At 35.1% G+C, this 12,338-nt stretch overlaps 1 long non-coding RNA gene across 3 annotated transcripts; it reads right to left on the reverse strand.

Moving 5' to 3' along the window:
- Positions 1-277: 277 nt before the first annotated feature.
- Positions 278-6,102, reverse strand: LOC120280418. 3 transcript variants are annotated; one of them, XR_005542335.1, is made up of 5 exons: positions 5,855-6,102; positions 4,849-4,948; positions 4,329-4,701; positions 4,149-4,246; positions 278-583 (listed from the first exon to the last, which is right to left on the reverse strand). It is a non-coding gene; the product is annotated as an uncharacterized LOC120280418 (long non-coding RNA). The 3 variants fall into 3 exon arrangements; XR_005542333.1 differs by having other exon boundaries at positions 4,149-4,254; positions 5,855-6,100; XR_005542334.1 differs by lacking the exon at positions 5,855-6,102 and adding an exon at positions 5,473-5,492 and having other exon boundaries at positions 4,149-4,254.
- Between the last annotated feature and the right edge of the window lie 6,236 nt (positions 6,103-12,338).

Below are 12,338 nucleotides of genomic sequence, written 5' to 3' on the forward strand. Positions count from 1 at the left end.
TGGGATGAATGTTTTATAAATTTTTACTAACAGACAATACCGTCACTATATCTCTATTTTAATATAAATTTTCAAAGCTTTTAGTGATGGATATGATGGTCTTTTTACTAACACATAATATCATCATTATATTCATACAATTATTTAATTTATAAAATAAGCACTTATACAAGAGAGACAAAAATAAAACCACATATTCACAGTTCTAACACCATTAGCAACCTCCAAAATAATTAAATAATGAAACATGGACAGATATCAAAAGGCAGTAAGCATATAGATCAAAAAGTCTGGTCAATTTACCAAAGAGTTACAAAAAGACTGGTGATGAACCAGAACACAAAACCATACACTTTTATAGAAAAGCTCATAAGCATCCAAAGTCAACTGCCAAACGAACATAAACACTCTAATCCATAAAAGAACAATCTATGTAGGCATTGATCAGAACATCCTAGTAATCATGTGGAAAAATAAAACTCAAACAAGCATTAGAGGGAGGTAATTTTTCTCATTGCTGATTTCTTCCCTTTATTTCTGAAACTTGACCATGCTTTGTCCCAGTCTCTGGATGTCTCATCACCTGATTTGCAGGAATAAAATAAACATTCAAATTTGAGAGCTTGCAAAAATTCACCATATATGCAAAAAAGTTGAACATGCAATGGAATCAAATCCAGTTCATCTATAATAGAAGAGTTAAATAAGGTTTTGTTGACACTTTAAGAATAAATGATCTCTCTCTCCACATTACCATCTATTTAAAAACACTGCACAACAAAACCATCACAAACCATAAAAAATAGAATGCCATGAGAGATACCATAATAGTTCATATAAACATTTGTGAGAGGAGAAGTACAAGAATCAAATATGTTAAGTTCTGAAATACAAGCATTTCTCATCCTTCAGTGAAAACTAAAATTAATCAGCAAGGAAAAGTACTCCATTTCTATTCACATAACAACCCATCTAAAAGAAATACTCCATTCCATCACAAAAAACAGTTACCATGAAATAAAGAATACCGGGAGAGATAAGATTTCTCCTCATTAACACAAAAAAAAAAAAACAAATAAGTAAATTCACCATTCAAGTAATCCAGACCAGAAACAAAGACATTGTGGAATAGAAATATCACTCTTCCTTTCAAGAAAAAAAAAACAAACACCAATAGAGATACCAAAAAGTCCCAAAGAACCAAATTTTTCCTATGAATATCGATATCAGAAATCGAAAAACATTAATTTTTTTAAACTAGAAATAAATCTCTTCCTCCAAATTTTTCCTATGAACTTAACATATTTGTTTGCATGTTGACAAGTTATAAATTGAATTCTTACCTAACTTAAGAATGCAAGTATCTACTTCAAAGAAGAACGATGAAGAAAATTGTTTTTATGCAACACTTAACCTTGCCTGCATGAATATACAAAGAGTGTTAGGTTTTTAGGTGACCCAACCTAAAAGATACTGCACATGATGTGTGGTTGCTCTGTTGATGTTGTGAACCCACAAACACACTTGCGTGTTCAGCAATATCTTGAGAGCTGAACTTCCAAGTAAGTCTTTGTAAACTTCTTCTCATGATAAAGAAAAAAGTTATAAGAAGGATTATATCTTCTTCCATCTTTGTATTCAACCTTGTTGATCATAGCATCAAACGCTAAAAACATGATAGATGATATACTATTCTCAGTCTTAGTTCATCTGATTAAAAGCCATTAAAAAAAAAAAGGTATGTGCTTCATCATTGTATATGTTATTCGAGTCTCAGTTATTCCCTCTCTTAGCTCTTATAGTTCCATCACTTGCACTTGCTACTTTTAATTATTATATGAAAGTTTTGTCATTTATGATAATGAAGAAAAAAGCAGTGTTTGTCTTTAATTATATACTAAATAAACTCTTGAAAAATGCCATGGATTCTTGATTAGGTACAAAGAAATGTGAGGTTGAGATCGCTGGTGAAAAGGGAAAGGTTGTTGAGATAAGCGGGCAATGGAGGGGCAGAGAATCTGAATCAATGGATTGGAAAGTAGGCTGCTGGTGGGAGCATGGATATGTTAGACGTATCGAGCTGCCAGAGGATGCGAATTGGAAGAAGATAGAGGCATACATTGATGATGAGAACCTTCTTCAGATAAAAATACGAAAGAATAATTCAGACTCTAATGCTCTTCAAACCAGTGCTGTGGAGCCTAAGGAATCTGAATTTGTATGAATCATGGCAAGCATTGGAAATTTCACTATAAAATTACTTGAACACAAGGATACTACTTCATAACATACGTACTAAATAATACTAAACCTTTACTATAAGCCTCTGAATCTCTTTGTCATGGATGATGGACATAAAAGGTGTACTTGGTGTTGGCAATTACCATACAGTACAAAATGCAGAAAAAAAAATGGTGAAAATTGTTTGAAGAACACCTATTTTCTATCCTTCTTAATAAGAATGTAAACCGAAGAACACTAGTTAAACAGAAATAGAGAACCAAGAAGAAAGAATTTCCAAAGATTAAGAGAATGGCATCTTAATCAAATCTGCAACTTGAGAAGCATTAATCAGAATCGAACATTTTATCTATTGATTCTCGGCACATTTAATGACCCATTTGAAGGGACAACACCAACACAATTGTAGAATTAGACATATTGATTGTTCAAATGGGAAATTAGATTTTTCACCTCTAGTTGCATTATTAGAATTCTAATTATACAAAAAGAAACCAATCGAAGGGATAAGGCCAACCAAAAAATTGATGGAGACTGACACTATATCAGATAAAGTTCTTCAAGATGCACAAATCTGGATCACTGGAATGGTTGTGTCTGATAAACGCATTTGACTTTTATATAGAGGGACGTAAATCATGGTAGAAAGGAAACATTCTCTTTCAGGAAAAAAAAATCATCCAGAACTTTGCAAGGTGGAACCACAAGGAGAGCATCAACAAAAAAAAAGCACAAAATGTCACGCTAAAGCTGGTTGATGATAGTTTGTTACACAAAAGAGAAGTGTAAGTAAAATAGTATTGACATGAAGTCACTACATGAAAGAAAATAGAATTTCAAAACATCACTATGACAATGTCCTTAATAATCCCATGAGACAGATTCCAGTTCCTTGTATTTCTTCAAAAATTCAGCATAAGATAAAGTAGCTGAAATATCAATGGCCATTCAACTTTTTGAATGTCTCCCTTATCAAAGTAACTGTTTTTTTGCTACTACGACCAAACTGTGGATTTGGATTAACATGAAAAAAAGCATGTTTGAGGCTTTATTTCCAATAAGAAGCACTCAAATGTTTTTAACAGTTTGGTATATTGGACTTAAGTGGAAATTGAGAAATTGTGCACTTAGTTCAAACAATCTTCAAGTCCTTGATAAGAATCTAGTTTCTCAATTATTTGTCTTTGGAAATCCATCCAGCAATTTACATTGTTGTGTTTCCAACAACTCCAGGTAATGCAAGTAGGGAGAATCTCTTACAGTATTGTTAATTATCATGGAGTGTTGAAGAGGTATCAGTGACAGTCCTTCATATGTCTGAGTCTACCATTCTTTGTTTAGTTAATGCAACAAGTTATTCTTTGATGAACAGTAAGGAAAAAGGACATGTTTTTTGGTGCTTTCTTTTCAGTCTGATAAAATTCTGGTTTCCCAATCATTGTGTTTAGGAAAATCCATTGGACAACATGCTGTTGCTTGAATGTCTTGGGATGAAAATTTCCAATTACTCCAAACTAAAATATTGTGACAAGTATATTCTCTTAACAGTATTGTTAATCATTGGAATGTTGAAGAGGTGGGTATAATTCTACCATGACATCAACAAGGATGGTTGAAGCTAAGAAAATCAAGCATGAAACAACATATCATTACCGTATTAGCAAAAAGTCAAGCATGAAACAAGTTCATCATTTCTAGCATCAGTATCAACAGATTTTAATCTTAAGAAAATACAGAAGAAGAGAATAAATCTAAGAAAATCAACATATCATTACCATATTAGCAAAAAGTCAATTCACAAATTGGTCATAATCCTTACCACATTCTTCAAATCACTAGATAGCTTGATAGAAATCACCTATACAATAAGAAAAAAAATGCTGGTACTCCATTAGTAAACAACTCACAATTGATGATTGCAGGGCAGTTCACTCAAACCAACAATCCTATACTCTGTGTTTGAAGAAGGAGCTTTTATCCTTAAATTCTTCAGTATCCGTTTTGCCTATCAATCTAGGAAAATGATCATTAGGTAAAAATGCTGAGATCGGGAACAAATAGCAGCATTTAACCCAATTTCAACTTACTTTTGACCAATCAATTTGAGAAAGTCTATAACTAGGTCAGGTCCTACTATAGTTGTGGTTGAGACATCTGCAAACAAAAGTTAAAGCAATTGATATATAAAATACAATACACAGTCAAACCACTGCAGTGCGCCATGCGCCACCCTCCCCGCCACCACCCTACAAACCACCATCACCCTCTTCACCCTCAAAAACCCAAACTCCTCCTACAACTCCTCCAGCAACGCCGTGTGTGCTCCCCAACTCGTCGGAATCCCCTCCAAGTAGGCGTGCTTCCCTGAAAACCAACACCTGACAATCCCACAAGCACTGCTGTACTGGCTCCCGCACACCCCCACTATCCTCATCGAGCACAACACCGTCGAATTGAGAACTAGAGTTTGCACAGAAAAATAGAAGATTCAGCACATACTACAAAACACTAAATGTCAATATAACAAAAGAGGGGCAGCATTTAACTCGGCTGAGTATGATATTTTTATCCAAACAACAAAAACAAAGTTCTGTTCAAGTTACACACCTCATATCCACATTTGCAAGGTTTCAGTTGTTGGTCAGTGAGGTCCATCTCCTCCGCACAGAGGGGGCACGTCCTCTCTCCATCATCACTCATGGTCGTCCTTCAATACAGTTTAAATTTCAAAGTCTAAACGCATAATGCACGAAAACCACTACAACAATTCCACGCCTACAACTCAACCAATTCATAGGACACTCCATGACCCGGAGCGAACAGAAACCCTAAATTTTCAAGCACAACAACAAAATCCATCCCAAACGCCCTAAAAAATTTCCATTTTTCAACAAATCCAAACAATCCAGTCCCCAGGCTACAAGATCTTCACAATTACTAAAAATCAATCTTTAAAAAGAGAACAGAACCCCTATGCAACACATTAAAAATCTCCAAGAAGGGCAAAAGATAAAAAAACCCCGAAAAAGAAAAAATCAAGATCCAAATCAAAACAACAAATTCAACCTAAAAACCCAAAAAAATAAAAAGAAATCCAGCAAGAAACATCACTATTCACAGCCCATCAAAAAAAGGGGATCGATAAGACGAGACCGGTTGATCTAGGGCTAGAAACACGTCGAGAATCAACACCGATAGAGCAATCAGGAGATCGGGGATTTAGGGGCTTACATTGGCGGGATCGTGAGGGGCAGTGAGGGGCGGAGCAAGAGAGCCGAGAGCGCCGGGAAGAACCAGGGGTCGAGAACGAGACCAAGTCCTCTCAGTCTTCCCACTACCGCTCATCACTCACTCTCTCTCTCTCTCTCTCTCCATCCCTCAACCACCATCACTACCGGCCTCCTCACTCCATCCCTCAACCACCATCACTACCGGCCTCCTCATCTCCATCTTTCTCTCGCTCTCCATCCCTCAACAACCATCACTACCGGCTTCCTCACTCCATCCCTCAACCACCATCACTACCGGCCTCTTCATCTCCATCTTCACTGCCCTAAACCACTACTCTCACCGGATAGAAATGCCCTAGCTAATGGAGTATGAGGATTTATACCTAGATTTTGATTGTCCGGCCGTGACGGAGTTTTCCGAAGACCTTCGTTCGCGCTTGATTCCGATTTTGATTGGTGCATGTGAAACTCTTTTTGGGGTATCAAATGACAAAGAGAGAGAGAAAGAGAGGAATTACTTACAATGTCCTCTCACCTACCTCTTTGCCTCTGCTATTCCATTTTCCAACTCCCTCCTCATTTTTTAACTTTCAAAATTTTTGGGTCTGTTTTCAAGCTTTGTGCTGGCAAAGTACTACTTCTTTCAATTGTCTTTTATTATTATTATTATTATGTGCAATTTCTATTTGTAATTAAACTGCATCATCAATGGCAGAGATTCCATAAAGTAATAATTCTATCATCAATTTGGTCAATAGATCCAAAAAGAGTACAAAGTGAAAGGGTGGATATATGATGATGGAATTAATTATATATATATATATATTTAATCTCTAAATTTGGTATGTATCCATCTAAAATATATTTTGATTAACTCAACAATAAAGTTATCGACATTACGAAAAAATTGAAAGTTTGGTTTTTTCCGGTGCATGATTGTGATGGGGTGTATTTGTGCTTTGATACTTTGTCCATATTGGAAAAAAAAAACAATAATTGAGTTAAAAATTTATTTAATAATTTTGAAAAATTTATTTATTTTTTCTTAAAAAAGAGAAGTTGAGAGAGAAAGACAGCGATGATTTTTATATATATATAAATATGTTAATATACAGTGAGTTGTTGAAGAATTATTTAGACATTTTTAATATGTTAAACCATTAAAAAGATTAGGGTAAATTTCGATGTTAAATAACTAGATTTATAAATTTTTAATGAATTATTAAAAATAATTGTACATGTAACACATTCAATTTTTAAAAACAAATATAATATATATTGTCTAAAAACATAACTTTTTATAATAATTAATATTATTAGTAAAAATAACAATTAAAAAAATTATTTTTTTATAAATGTTTATTTTCATATATTTTTAATAAAAATATTTTTTTAATATAACTACATATATTTTTAAACATAACTATTAGCAAATGTCCAATTTATTCGATATTTATAAATTTTTTTATTAGGATGAACCATTTATAGTTACTACGATTTGACCAGTCACTATATATAATAATCAATATAGCAATATTTATACCAATAGGAAAATAGGTGTCATTAAATGTTTAATTTCTTCTAACAGTTATAAAATTTCGTTAGTATAAATAGTCTATACCTACAAAATTTGACCGTCATTATAGATAAGCATTGATATTAGCTATACTAATGGAAGAATATGCATTTGTAAATATTTGATTTATTCTGATAGTCAAAAAATTGTGTTGGTATAAAATTCGTCAGTAAATATTTTCTCTATTCTGACAATTTTAAATTATTATTGGTAAAAAAAAAATTTATAGCTACAGAATTTGATCATCACTATAGATATATATAGTTATGGAATTTGATCGTCACTATAGGTAATAGGCATAATACAATAATAGCTATACTGACAGAACTAAATCCGTCAGTAAATATCTAGTATTATTGGTAAAAATAGTCTATAGCTACGGAATTTGACCGTCACTATAGATAAAAGTCAGAATACAATAATACTATACTAACGGAGCGAAATCCGTCAGTAGATATCTTATCTATTCTGACAGTTCTAAAGTATTGTTTGTAAAAACAGTTTATAGCTATAAAATTTGACCGTCACTATAGATAAGTGTCGGTATATGGCAATTTTTTTGTAGTGTTTGACTAATAATTTTTATTAATTAATCATGAAATAATATTTATTGTTTTAGCTTATAAATAAATAGTTTTGGTGAATTATTTATGAATGTTTGATTACTTTAAGTATTTTTTTGGTAAATAGTTATTAATTTATATTTTTTAAAAATAAAATAATTTTAATAATGTAAAATAAACATATGATATGACAAAAGGTATTACAATAACTTTGTAAATTTTTATACTCTAATTGTGTGGTCAAAAGGCAAATAACACAAAAAAATTTTCTCCCATTGATATCAAACTTATTAGCCCTTGTGCTATTATTCAAGGACTTGTATTGTGCTATATTACTTGTTTTGTTCTCACTGTAAATCAAACAAACCCTTAATATTTTATTATAATTTAAAATTACATTTCTAATTTATCTGCTCTACGTGCATGCCTTTTGGAAAAGTGGGCTCTTGCTATTATATACCTTACTAACAAGAAATAATAATAATAATAATAATAATAATAATAATAATAATCAAAACTATTTGTTAATTTTTATAAAATTGGTAACTTATCTTCTATCCAAATAAAAGTATATTAACTATTTCAGCTTTACATAGCTGTGCAAGCAATTTTTCATTAAAAAGAAAAGTTTTACGTTATGGTATACAGTCATATTCTAAATTATAATTTTAACCTCATTTTAAGCTTTCTCCCTTTTTCACTGACAAACTCACACATGACTTAACGAGATCAAGCAAGCTCACCCTAGCTTCAGAAAGCCACATGTGAGCATGCTTGGTCTCTAAGTGAGTCCTAGCTAGCTTAGCAGGTCTAGATAGGCTCACCCATCCTGTACAAAGCCCTCGAATACCTTTCTGGGGCAATTCAAGCTTGATTGATCTTAGCAAAGTTTATTGGGGTGGAGTGCTCTGGTTTAGGTCCTAGGGATTCTCAATAAGACTCTAAGGAACAATTGGGCTCTTACAAAGCCAGGTGATCCCTTGTGAGTATGTCGAGGCCTGTTGTATATGGCTCATATACAAGGTGAACGAGTATGTAACCTTAATTAATTCTAATAATAGAATCCACAACCGCTCCTCTCCAGAGGACGTAGGTATACTCTGCCGAACCTTGTTAAATCTCGTGTCTTAGTGTGATTGCTTTCAGGTTTTCCTATTGATCCTTATTCTATTTCTCAACAATTGGTATCAAAGCGATTTATTGAAGATGATGAATCCTGTTGCGAAATTTGATGAGGGAAAGTTCGATGGAACTGGGAACTTTGGCTTATGGCAACGAAGGGTCAACGATCTATTGGCGCAGCAAGAGATGCTGAAAGCTTTGAGAGAGACTAAACCTCAAGGTATGAATGATGCCGATTGGGAGGAATTACAGGCGAGAGTGGCGTTGGTAATCTGGCTTTGTTTGACAGATGATGTGTTATATCATGTCATGCATCTCTCATCTCCAATGGTGGTTTGGAAGAAATTGGAAGCCTAGTATATGTCAAGATCTTTGACGAATAAACTGTATCTAAAGTAGAAGCTATATGGGTTAAAGATGCAAGAGGATGGAGATCTGGTGGCACACATCAACTACTTCAATCAAACCACAGTGATTTGCAGAGAATCGAGGTTCAGATGGAGGATGAGGATAAGGCGATGATACTATTGTGCTCTTTACCGTCTTCATACGAGCACCTGGTGACGACGCTCACATGGAGAAAAGATACGGTGAAAGTAGATGAGATTACTACTGCATTGTTAGCCTATAACTAGCGCAGATAGAGTAATTCTAAGGGTTCTGTGACATAAGGTCTTTATGTGAAAGGAAATCAGGAAAAAGGAATTCTAGGTTAAAATCCAGAGGCAAAAAACCTGTATAGTGCTACAGATATCAGTAGTTTGGGCATATTTGGAAGGATTGTCCAATGAAGAAGAAGTATTTTGAAGAGAAGATCGATGATTTATCAAAATATGCAAACAGAGTTCTGAACAATGATTCAGATTGCAGCGATGACGATCTTCTTTATGTTTCCTCATGTCAATCATCAGACTCATGGGTTCTAGATACAAGTTGTTCTTTCCATATGACTCCTAACAAGGACTGGTTCAGTTCATACACATTAGGTAGTTTCAATTTTTTCTACATGGGCAATAACAAGGCGTGTGTTGTTGCTGGAAAAGTACAGATTCGAATTTAGATGCATGATGGGGCTGTTCGTACTTTGTATGATGTTATGCATGTTCCGAAATCGAAAAAAATTTGATTTCACTTGGCACTCTGCATGGGAATGTTTTGGTTACAAAACCAAGGATGATTGCATTAGGGTGAGCCAAGGTGCTTTAGTAGCAATGAAGGCAGAAAGGACTGTTGGGAACATCTACATGTTGATTGGGAGTACAGTTGTAGGTGGAGCAGCAGTTGCAGAATCATATCATGACACAACCTTTCTATGGCACATGAGATTATGTCAGCTTAGTAAAATTGGGATGGTTGCTTCACAAATGAGGGTTGCTAAAGGGAGTTAGTTCTTGCAAATTAGACTTCTACAAGTATTGTTTGCTAGGGAAACAATCCAAAGTCAAGTTCAAGGTTGATAAACACAAAATTAAGGGAATTCTAGATTATGTACATTTTGATGTATGGGGGCCGACTAGAGACATGTCATTAGGAGGATCTTAGTATTTTGTGACCTTTATTGATGACTTCTGAAGGAAGGTCTGGGTATATTTTCTGAAACAGAAATCTGAAGTCTTCTCAAAGTTCAAGGCCTGGAAAGCATAAGTTGAAAATCAGAATGGCAGAAAGGTTAAATATCTGAGATCAGATAATGACACGGAGTACACAGATTTACAGTTTCTAAAATTTTGTGAGGACACTGAGGAATAGGGCATTCAAAGGCACTTTACAGTTTGTAAAAAACCTTAGCAGAATGGTGTTTCAGAAAAGATGAACATGTCTATTACTGAAAGGGCAAGATGCTTGAGGTTCAATGCAGGACTTCCGAAGAGTTTCTGGTCAGAAATAGTCAACATGGTGTGTTACCTCATCAACATATCACCGTGGGCCTCTTTGGATGGGAAGACTGTAGAGGAAGTGTGGATAGGTAATGACATTGATCTTTCAGGATTGAAGATTTTTAGATGTCTGGCTTATGGGCATATTCCTAGTGATGAGAGGTCCAAGCTTGATCCGAAGTATAAAAGATATATCTTCTTGAGATATGTCAAAAGAGTCAAGGGTTATAAGTTTTAGGATCCAATAGCGAAGAAGATGCTGATTAGCAGAGATTGAGTATATGATGAGCAGTCCATGATGTAGGAAAGTGGTAAAAATCATATGCTAATTTTTTAGGGAAACAGAGACAATACAATAGAGATGCAGGTGTAACTGCAACAATTTGAAAATGCTGAAAGTTCAAGCTCAAGATAAGAAATTTCAGTTTCAGATGGTGAAGTTGGAAGACCCAAACGCACAATGAAGCCACCAACCATGTATGGTTTTAAAGATTTAGTTGTTTTTGCACTTACAGTCAGTGATGCAGATCCCACTTTTTTCCAAGAGGCCATGAGTGATCAAAATAAAAATAAGTGGTTTGGTAATATGGTTGAAAAGATAGAATCTCTCCATAAAAACAAGACCTGGGAGCTAGTTGAACTTCTTCAAGGGAAGCATGCTATAGGGTGCAAGTGGGTGTACAAAAGAAAGCCATCAGCCTCAGAAAAAGAAAGGGAAAAGTTCAAGGCTCGACTTGTAGAAAAGGGGTACTCACAGAAGAAGGGGATAGATTTTGATGGGATTTTCTCTCCTGTGGTATGACATACTTCTATCCGAGTGATGTTGGGTTTGGTAGCCAGATGAGATTTGCACTTAGAGCAGATGGATGTGAACATGGCCTTCCTTCATGGTGATTTGGGGGAATAGATCTACATGGAGTAATCACAAGGTTTTGTGTAACCTGGGAATGAGCATTTAGTTTGTAGTTTGATAAGAAGAGTCACTCAAAAACTCACTTGACGATTGGACACACACAAACAAACTCATGCAAGAGAAAGAAGACAAGCAAATTGGTAACCCAGTTCAGCATAACCTTGCCTACATCTGGGGGGCCAAGCCCGGAGAATCAATCCAATAAAAGAGGCTTAAGAATAAAGAGTACAACACTCTCTCACTCTTCACTCTCTCAAGACAAAGAATATCCTCTCAAGATTGACCAGTGCACACACTCCTCAACCTTCACCCAAGGGTCTTCTTGCTTGGTGGCTCATCCTAAATCTTCAAGCAGGATTTCTTATATAAACGCACCGACGTCTAAATAAACCTTTCTCTTTTAGAATTCTTAGCGGCTTCCTAATTTGGACAACTTTGAAAGTTAGATGTTGTAACACCCAGTTGCAACATGGCCCACCCTACTAAACATGACTAAGTTCTAGCTAGTTGCACCCGAATCTGGGACCTTCAACCTTATTGGTTCCTTTAGTCCACCTCGTACCAGTTGACTCGACCCTGAGCTCCTCCTCCTGCAGCTGCTTCCTTCCTCACGTCAGTTCAGTAGGTCACCCTCTCCGGAGGGATGTGCCTACCAAGGCACACGCAACCATCTCACCAAAGATGGTCACCGATGTCTCCCTATCTTCTTTCCAAACTTGGCCCAAGTTTGGTCTTCCCAAATGATTTTCGTTTGACTCATGGAAATATTGTTACTAAACTTGATCTCATTTTCATCCAAGTTTAGTTTTCAATATT

Source organism: Dioscorea cayenensis, chromosome 17 (genome assembly GCF_009730915.1).
Source record: "Dioscorea cayenensis subsp. rotundata cultivar TDr96_F1 chromosome 17, TDr96_F1_v2_PseudoChromosome.rev07_lg8_w22 25.fasta, whole genome shotgun sequence".
NCBI lineage: Eukaryota > Viridiplantae > Streptophyta > Magnoliopsida > Dioscoreales > Dioscoreaceae > Dioscorea > Dioscorea cayenensis.